Raw genomic sequence first — 10031 nt, 5'->3', positions numbered from 1 at the left:
GGCTTGATACTCCTTGAATCTCTCAGCATAATGTATCTTTCACATATCCACCTATGATACAATAAACTGAGTGGGTCAGGCTGGGAAACCTGGTGACTACATAGGTAGTTCAATTCCATAATGTTACATCCTATATATATATATATATATATATATATATATATATATATATATATATATATATATATATATATTTTAAAACCCACAATATATACAATTTCACCTCATAGGAGCAAATTTACCCCACCCCCACGATCCTCACTACGACACGTTCCATACTCTCGGATCTAAAATTAACAGATTTACCTAATCCATACTCCTGGATTAGGTATGTCTAATCCATGCTCTCGGATCAATGACAAATGACTATGCCCGCTCCATATTCAAGGACCAGTGTCACGGACGCGAGTTCGTCACGAGTTGATATCCCGTGACCGTGTTGACCAAGAAGACAAAGTCCATTCCACTAGAATATCTTGCCATTGGGTTCAAAATGGGGCGTCCTAGCCCAAGGGACGTTGTTATACTAGTCGTTGCTGTCTGGCCGAGTCGTTGAAGTGTGTGAAAATGAAAGGGGTCGTAGCGTTCTAGAGATACAACTGGTCGGGGGCTAGTGCTGCTTCCCTAATGAGCCCATGGGAGGTTGAAACCAGTTGGCATGTGTAATATGGGAGGGTTGGTATCAGGGTTTTATGGGGAACCTCGATACGCTACACAGACAAGGAGTAATGTCGATCTCGCGTCCGTGACAAGTGGTATCAGAGCCTAACGACGAAGGAACATGCCAATATGATCATGCATAATCATGGGGTCTGTAGAAGTATGGACTTCCTGGTGGGTTGCTGTGAAGTCAAGAACAATACACCAATGAATGCACTACCACCATGAAGGAAGTAATGGGGGTGGCCACATGTCGGGGATTGTGACTTCGAAGTATAAAGTTTGGGATCCAGTGTAGCGGTACGCGATCAGACTTGGCACCAAAATAAAGAGCATTTCGAAAGGACAAAAGTACCTCTTCCATCGCACGAGGACGTGCGACAATTTTGCGGTGGGAAAGTGTCACGGGCTCACAGACGCGAGTTCAGCATTACTCCTTGCTCGTGCAACGTACCGAGGTTCCCCATAAAACCCCGATACCAGCCCTCCCATATTACACATGCCAACTGGTTTCGGCCTGCCATGGGCTCATCAGGGAAGTGACACCAACCCCCGACCAGTTGTATCTCTAGAATGCTACGGCCCCCTTTATTGCCACACACATCAACGACTTGGCCAGACAGCTACGACTAGCATAACAACGTCCCTTGGGCTAGGAAGCCCCCTTTTGAACCCAATGGCAAGCTATTCTAGTGGCATGGCCTTTTTCCTTCTTGGTCAACATGGTCATGGGATATCATCCCGTGACACTCTCCCACCGCAAAATTGTCGCACGTCCTCGTGCGATGGAAAAGGAACTTTTGTCCTTTCGAAATGGTCTTTCTTCTGATGCCAAGTATGATCGCATACCGCTACACTAGATCCCAACCTTTGTACTTCGAAGTCGGAATCCCTGACATGTGGCCACCCCCATTACTTCCTTCAAGGATGTAGCGCATTCATCGGTGTGTTGCTCTTGACTTCACAGCAACCCACCAGCAAGTCCATACTTCTACAGAACCCACGATTATGCACGATCATACTGGCATGTCTCTTCGTCGTTAGGCTCTGATACCACTTGTCACGGACGCGAGTTCGGCATTACTCCTTGCCCGTGCAGCGTACCGAGGTTTCCCATAAAACCCTGATACCAGCCCTCCCATATTACACATGCCAACTAGTTTCGGCCTGCCATGGGCTCATCAAGGAAGCGACAGTAGCCCCCGACCAGTTGTATCTCTAGAACACTATGACCCCCTTTATTGGCACACACTTCAACGACTCGGCCAGACAGCAACGACTAGCATAACAACATCCCTTGGGCTTGGACGCCCCCTTTTGAACCCAGTGGCAAGCTATTCCAGTGGCATGGCCTTTTTATTCTTGGTCAACACGGTCATGGGATATCAGCTCGTGACACTAGGGACAAATGACTATGTCTAATCCATGCTCTCAGATCAATGAAAATGACTATGCCCACTCCATACTCTCGGACTAGAGACGAATGACTATGTCTAATCCATGCTCTCGGATCAGTGATGGATTTTAAAGTTATACCCTCTATATATCTCATTGTACTCACAAGAAGATACTACCCATTATTTATCTTAATTAATTTAGGTTTATTCTGTATCCTAAATCAGTATATATTATCAGATATGCTCTTAACACGTATTTCAGGCAATATCAAATATTTCACACATAAATATATTTAATACTTTAATTCATACTTGTATTAAAATCATGTTCATAAAAGGGACTATGAACTCACTTGTTAAAGTGACGACCTGAATTTTGGGCAGTCCTTCGCTTCTAGCAACTGTCTTTTCCTTTGACATAACCTACCATTATTATTGCTAAGTTTTAGTCTAATATTTATTGCGACTAGTTATTAGTCTAGATTCATCATTAACTCAAAGTCTACTTTCATGATCCATCAAGTAAGGAACAACCAGGTAGGATCATATCGAATGTAGGGTCCGTTTGGTATACGAAGTATACTGTTTGGAAATCCCACCTTAAACACCTGGATAAATCATAGCCGATAAATCATCCCCGTAAGTAGATTAATTAGTATAACGACTTGGAATCACTGGTAAATATTTTTTATAGGTTCATAATAACGATAATGAATTAAACATAAGTTATACTTAAAGTATGGTAAGAATAACTCAACTTAAAGAGGGTTTAGCGAGGAACTGGGCTCTGTGCGGGCAGAACTTCTGAGATGAAAGCTCTTCTTTTCGGGGCCTTATGGCACTCCAGGACTCCCTACTAACACCTAGGAGGTTCTAGGGAAATACTTAGAGGTTTTGGGGTATTTGAGAGAGAAATGGATGAGAAGATGTGAGAAAAAGAGTGAAAAACACCTCCTATTTATAGGCTGCCAGCACCTTCGTATGTCGGGCATACGCAAGGGTACGATGGGCGTATTCCGAGCTACGTTGGGCGTACCTATGCCACATGTCATCATCTCGTGCAAAGCCTTGGGGAGGAAGTAGTGGCCCAGATTTGCCACATGTTACTTCTAGAGTTTAACCCAAAAAATTAATTATCTACTAAATTTCGTAACTTTTTCATACGAGCTCCGTTTTTGACGTTCTTTATATCCACACATAGGTAGCGACGTGATCTACAACTTTTTTAGACTTTGTCGGCTAATTTTGAATTTATTCTTAAATTTATATTTTAATAGGCTTAGACAATTAAGTCTATTAAGAATTCGTAACTTTGTCATCCGACGTCTGTTTTCGATTGTTTTTACATCGTTGAACTCTTATTAGCGAGATTTTCAATTCTCATTTAGGTTGTGTCGGCTAAAAATCAATCGAGCTAAAATTCAATTTCTGAGTTGTGCACTGCTGCACTAAATCTTAGAAAGATCATAATTTCCTCAAACGAAGTCAGATTTGGACGTTCTCTATATGCACGCTCTCGCTTTAACATATACTATGACTTTTGTTTAGATCGCTAAGGCTAAAAAGGTTTTTGTCAAAAATTCACTTTTTACGATACACGGTGTCGTACCGAATCTGCGGGCGTTACACTACCAAACAAGGAATAGTAAATAAGGCTAAGACAAACATTCTTAGGCTATAATATTTTTGTTATGCATAACTATGATGCATACATTAAGCAAATACAATAATGATGTCAACTTCATACAAGAAGTCCTCCTACACTATCAGCCATTATACATCAGGCAGTCATATAATGCAATTCCTGATGATCCTTAGCCAATCACTAGCATGCAGTTCTATCATATCAACAAAAATAACAGTGTGGTCACTTGGGGTATAATTTCTTGCTCCGGCTGCTCGTACACATCTCATCCTTCCCAGGTTACTTCTGTAAGCAATTTGAATTCAATTTGAAAATAATTTGAAAATCATTTCGAAAACTTTTACATATCCTTAGTTTGAGTCTGGATTCACACGAATGCTCATTTAATTCTCTAGCAACTTGTAACATCCCAAAAATCACAACAAAATTTTTCATTTTTGTATTGAGAGAAACCACAGTTTTCAAGAAAAACCTATATCAAAATCAAGTATCAAATATAAATATTCCCAAGAACAGTGTATCATAAAATCTGCAAAAACATAATATTAATGGATGTGTACGATCACGCCTTTTCCTTGCCACGGCTATCTGAAGTACCTAAAACAATAAATTGAAACTGTGAGCCAAAAATTAGTGTGCTTCCCCCAAAATACCACCACACAACATATAACAGCATGCATAAGAGGTCTACAACTAACAAACTTGATTACCCTCTGAGTCCACAACATGAGTCTGGCTTGCCTTCGGGCCCATCGCTCATGTTTGGCTTACTCTCATGCCCACAACATATGTCTAACATGCCTCTCGCCCCACAACTTATGTCTGACTTGCTCCTAGGTTTGTTGGCATCCGCACATAGCAACATCGCATCAACCCAACGATATAATGTCGACATATATATAACAAATAAATAACCAATAACAGATAAGCATATAACTAGTCAACATACTCATAGGAAGATCTACATATCACTATCACATAACAAACATGATTCAGTTCTTGTAGATAAATACAAATAGAGACACTCTCTAAACAAGGATACACAACCTAGTGGGACAACATTGGTGCCTTCGATCCACATGTATAGTGAGGAAAAACTCACCTCTTAGTCCGAAGAAAAAGTTGACTAGGTATCTGCTCCGAATATCAGCTCTACCCATCACATATTCATCAAATAGATACCAATATCAAATACAAATCAAAATACCCAAAATACCATTAGGTAAAACTTTGTCAAATCCTGGTCAATGTCAAAAAGTCAAACCTGGTCAACACAGCTAAGTACGCCCAACTTACTCAGCTTGTATGCTTGGCGTACACAACGCTTGACCAAAGACGCAAGTTTGACCTTGTATGCGTGTCGTGCCTAGGTTACGACCAACGTATGCAACTGGTCCATTTTCCTTCTAAGTAAGAACTTAATCCTTAAGCTCATTTGTCAAAATTCCAGATCTAGTCATCAACTAATGTCCTTTACCATAAAGTTTCTAACTTTATGGTCTTGCAAGGCTATTAAGTGCCTAATAGCAAAAACCCTAACTTCTTAACTCATTAAGACATTATACTCCAAGGATGGAAGGAAACTAATAATCAAGATTGCATTTTTATGATCTTCGACACTCCAAAATGTCTGGAAGGACAATCCATTTGGGTCTAGGGCATGTCATACTAAAGAACAACATTGATTGGTGACAAAAGCACATAATAAAATCATACAACCTTGATCAAACCATTTAAGCCTCAAGGTATGAACTTTATACCTTCTAGAGATATAGTAGGGTGCAAAACTTCTAGATCCAAGGTTGTTCCAAGCTTCCAAGTTGTTCTCTTTTCTTTCTTCTTCCTCCATGAACACTACAACACACAGACAATGGCTTAACAATGCTCAAAAACGAATTAGGGTTTTCAAAGGGGTCGAAATGGGGCTGGAGGCTGATGAAAGAATGAAATCTTGAGAGTCAAGGATGTTTAAATAGGGTCTGAACCCTAAAAATTTGGTTTTGGTATCCTATCATGTACGCCCTGCATGCCAAGAGTACGCCCAACATATGTGATCGGCTCCCAATATTTACAAAAATGCCTTTTTGGTCCAATAACCAACAATTCTCATATTAAGGGCTAAAAGTGGAAATACCTAACTATCGAGGTGTTACATATTAAAAAGAATAGCAAGCTTTTGTCTTAAGGAGATTTCAAGTATCAACCTTTTCTTCAACAAGTAGTTAACCCTTTAAGTGAGACAAATAAGAAAAGAAATGGAGAAAAATTCTCAGAATTTAAGTAGCCAAAAACAAGGGATAAAGGCAAGGTTTTTAATCATCTTAATCAAAGTCCTTACCCATTGAGTCTTGATGCTTTTAAGGCACATTGCATCTAGCAACAAAAAGCTACAAGTGTAAGGACATGGATTTATGATTAAACAAATGCAAGAATGTCAATTTTCCCTTTATGGGCTCCTTGGATTTTTTTTAAAGACAAGAAGCTAAACTTTTTTTTAATAAAATCTCTTAGATTTTATATAACTTTTTAAATCATACATTATGATATATTTTGATATTTAATATTGAAAATTAATATTTCCGTAAAATATATAATTCCCAACTAATTACACAAGTTATAAATATTTATCAATAATAAAAATATTATAAAAAGTATATTAGCATCCAATTGTTTTTTTTTCGGAAAAGGGAACTTCCCTAACGAGGATTCCAGGCCAGCTTCCGTGCACCGACTAATTCCTTGTTGTAAACATGATATTATGTCTCATGCCCTAGAGTCACTACAGATGAACCTCAATGGCCATATAGGCTGAGTAGTGCCAGTATTTAAACAAGGGTCAATATGTTATCCACCATATCTTCCACATGCCTTACCAACTAACCACAACCCAATTGGTTACATCAAGTTATTGTTAGTGTGAACCTTAAGGGTTATATATTATTACCAAATATCATTCAATAATGATTATTGAGCGTATAGATATTTCTTGATGGATATATTCTCTAGAGTAGATGAACCTTGCATCAAGAATCAAATGAATGCTTGTACTTCTTGTAGCATATAATCATAAAGCTAAGTATAGATGATAAATATTAATTCAACTAATTTTTGTGAATTTTGAATTAAGAACTCTTATCGCCTTTGCAACTTGAATATTGATCACATTTGGAATTTTCATGTGAAGAAAAACAATCCTAACATTCTTCACAATCTCTAAATCATTGTTGGCTAAATGATTGATATGAACACTACCAACCTTAATTGCCTCAATATTCACTTTCCCATGAGCATCCTTTCTTAGATGGCTAATGAAGTACATCAGGTAGGATAACAGTCCACCACATACCGCCTCGTTAACCCTTTCTCCGCCAGCTAGGGTTTTTTCTATCTTCGCAGATACGGTATCTCCCCCTTTTAGAAGCATATTGTTCTACGTGTATATGTAGGCATTGGTTGATCCGATGACAACCAATGATGCTTGTGTGGCTTTTCTGATTGTTAGATTTAGAGATTCGGTGACAGAGTTGAAGATAAAATATGAGAATCATTTTGATTAGTGGTGGAGATTGGGGAATGGGTTTTGTACTATTATTATTTTTCTAAAAGTAAAATTACATAAAAGAAAATTGTAAATGAATTTGAAAAGGGTATAATAGTATTTTTCAAATCAAATTTGTAACAAAATGAAACCAACATACCAACTTTGCAATATTTAGAAACCACACGGACAATATTCGTAAAAAAAAATAGTTGTGACTGAGTTTTTGACTTTCTGTAGACCATACATATCATTTATAAAAATCTATCTTTATATAATAAATAAACACCTTTATTTATTTTGTATTACTTAATAAATGATAAATAAACTTTATTTTTTATTTTGATTGTCAAATAATAAATTTATGACATTTGAAATATATCATTCTTTGTTTTTTAAATAGTTTAATTTTAGGGTAAATTACACCGATTATCATTTGTGCATATGCCAAAATGCACATTTAGTTTCTATTTTCACAAATTAACTCGCATCGTCCATATGTTTAGTTTTTTTTTTTCACACTTAGTCCCTCTTCACATAAAAAGACCATGTTGCCCTTATTTATTTATTAGTTGATTTGTTTTCCATTTCCATATTTGAGCTCCAGCAAACCATCAATAAAACCTAATCCAACACCACCCTTTTTGAAATGATGGCTAACAAATGCGATTCTATGAACATTCATCGGCATATCTTGGTGGTTCATATTCTTATTTCACATATAAGCTATCTGATTATCGACGGAAATTGGGTCTACAAGTGCAAAAATTAAAAGGATTAATTGATAATGTTAATATGTTCATTGTTGAGATTGCTTATTGCAATGATATCAAGGTGTACATAGAGCCGATTAGGTTGATGTATTGTAAAAATTTAATGAGGAATCTGATGAAGGATGATATTACTAGGGTTCTTGTTATCTTGAATGTAAAAGAAATAGTGGAACGTAGCACAGCTGATAGAGAAAAAAGAAAGAAGAGTAAATTAAAAATCAATTATAATTAACGAGGGTTTGGAATTACTTTTTTATTTTTTATTTTCTTAATACAAAATCAATTAGAATTAAATTAAAAATAAGACAGTAAGGGCAATATCGTCATTTTACGTCTGGTAAAGGATACAACATGCAAACTTAAACTAACGAGGGATTATGCGTGCACATTTTAAATAAACAAGGGACGGTCCGAATTAATTTCTAAAAAAATGTATTAAACATGCATTTTGGTACATACACGAGGGAGGATTCGTATAATTTACCCTTAATTTTATCAGGAATGCTAGGAATAAATAAATAAATAAAATTATATTAGTCTTTTACTTGTTTTTTTTTTATGATATTATAAGTTCACAAAAAATAAATAATATAGTAAATTCTTTGTTTATTGGACACAAGATCTAACACCTTCCATATATAAAAGACATAGTTTAGCAACTCCCATTGTTTTTGTCGATTCATCAATCCATTATTCTTCGAATTTCGTCTTAAAATCCGTATCCTACAAATCAAAATATTTGGTAATTGGACTAAGATAAATGCGTGGGCTCGATTTGTTGCGATTGGATTTTTAACGACCCAGTAAGCAAATTTAGAGACAGTGCGAAAGCATGTTTTTCTTAATCCACCTGTTAGGCCAACTATTGGATTAAAAACTATTGCCCATTACGTTGTTGTCTGTCCACTCCACTCCCGCGCCTATCTTCATGTATCTCCTGTTGGATTGAAATTTTGTGGGCCATTTGTTGGGTCATATATTGAGTCATCAGTATCAAACCAACAAAACTTTCCGTTTCGGTATCCAACCTCATAAGATAAGAAACAATCATTTTGCAGGTCAAATGCTTCATGTGATGTACCTTATTAAATTACAATTCATTCATCTTGATCGACATGAACATTACCATTAGGAGAGATGAATTTGATCCCAATTTACCTAAGTCATGCTTATCGTTAGGAAAAAGTGATGTTGACGACCTTTTTATCGGATAAGTAATTTTCTCCATAAACAAAACCTTCATTTCAAGATCATGTGTCGGACCATATTCCATCTAGACCATGGGCAGAGCCAGGTATGAGTTAGGGTTGGTAGATTCAGGCCCACTTTCATATACTCAAAAAATCTTTATATATATATATATATATATATATATATAGAGAGAGAGAGAGAGAGAGAGAGAGAGAGACTTCGGTAAATTACTCGATAAAGAGTAGTTATTTTCTGGGGAAGATCCGAATTTTAAGATAACAGGAAAATGTTAAGAACCTTATGTATTATCTGGGGAGGATCCCAACTTGAGATAACATGAAAATGTTATAAACCTTAGGAATTATTTGGGGAGGATCCCAACTTGGGATATCATGAAAATGTTATAAACCTTAGATTTCAACTATAGAAACTTAACTTATGTTCAAAAATAAGAAGATTGTCAAGTCACTGCAGCGTGAAATGAACCCCTTATTCACATCCCATAGTCAGATAACGTGCGTCCAAGTGATGTGTATAAACCTTAACTCGTGTTAAAGAGGTAATTAACTCTTTAAACCTTAGAGGGGATTAACCACCCTTATTCATAGGAGAGATGATCAATCTCTATTCATAAGATACTTGTGTTACAGATCATAGAACTTTGGTAATTATGGAACTCTTTAGGTGCCAGGGCCTTCACACGTCAGAATCCTTGTTTATTAGGATCCTTGAATCTTCATATGTCAAAATCTTTATATGTTAGGATCCTTGTGCGTCAGGATCCTTGAGTCTCTGCACACATTAAACATTAGCTAGGGATGGGCATT

Source organism: Lactuca serriola, chromosome 3 (genome assembly GCF_051521515.1).
Source record: "Lactuca serriola cultivar US96UC23 chromosome 3, Lser_US96UC23_V15, whole genome shotgun sequence".
NCBI classification, from domain to species: domain Eukaryota; kingdom Viridiplantae; phylum Streptophyta; class Magnoliopsida; order Asterales; family Asteraceae; genus Lactuca; species Lactuca serriola.
Note: the sequence above shows the minus strand (reverse complement) of the source record.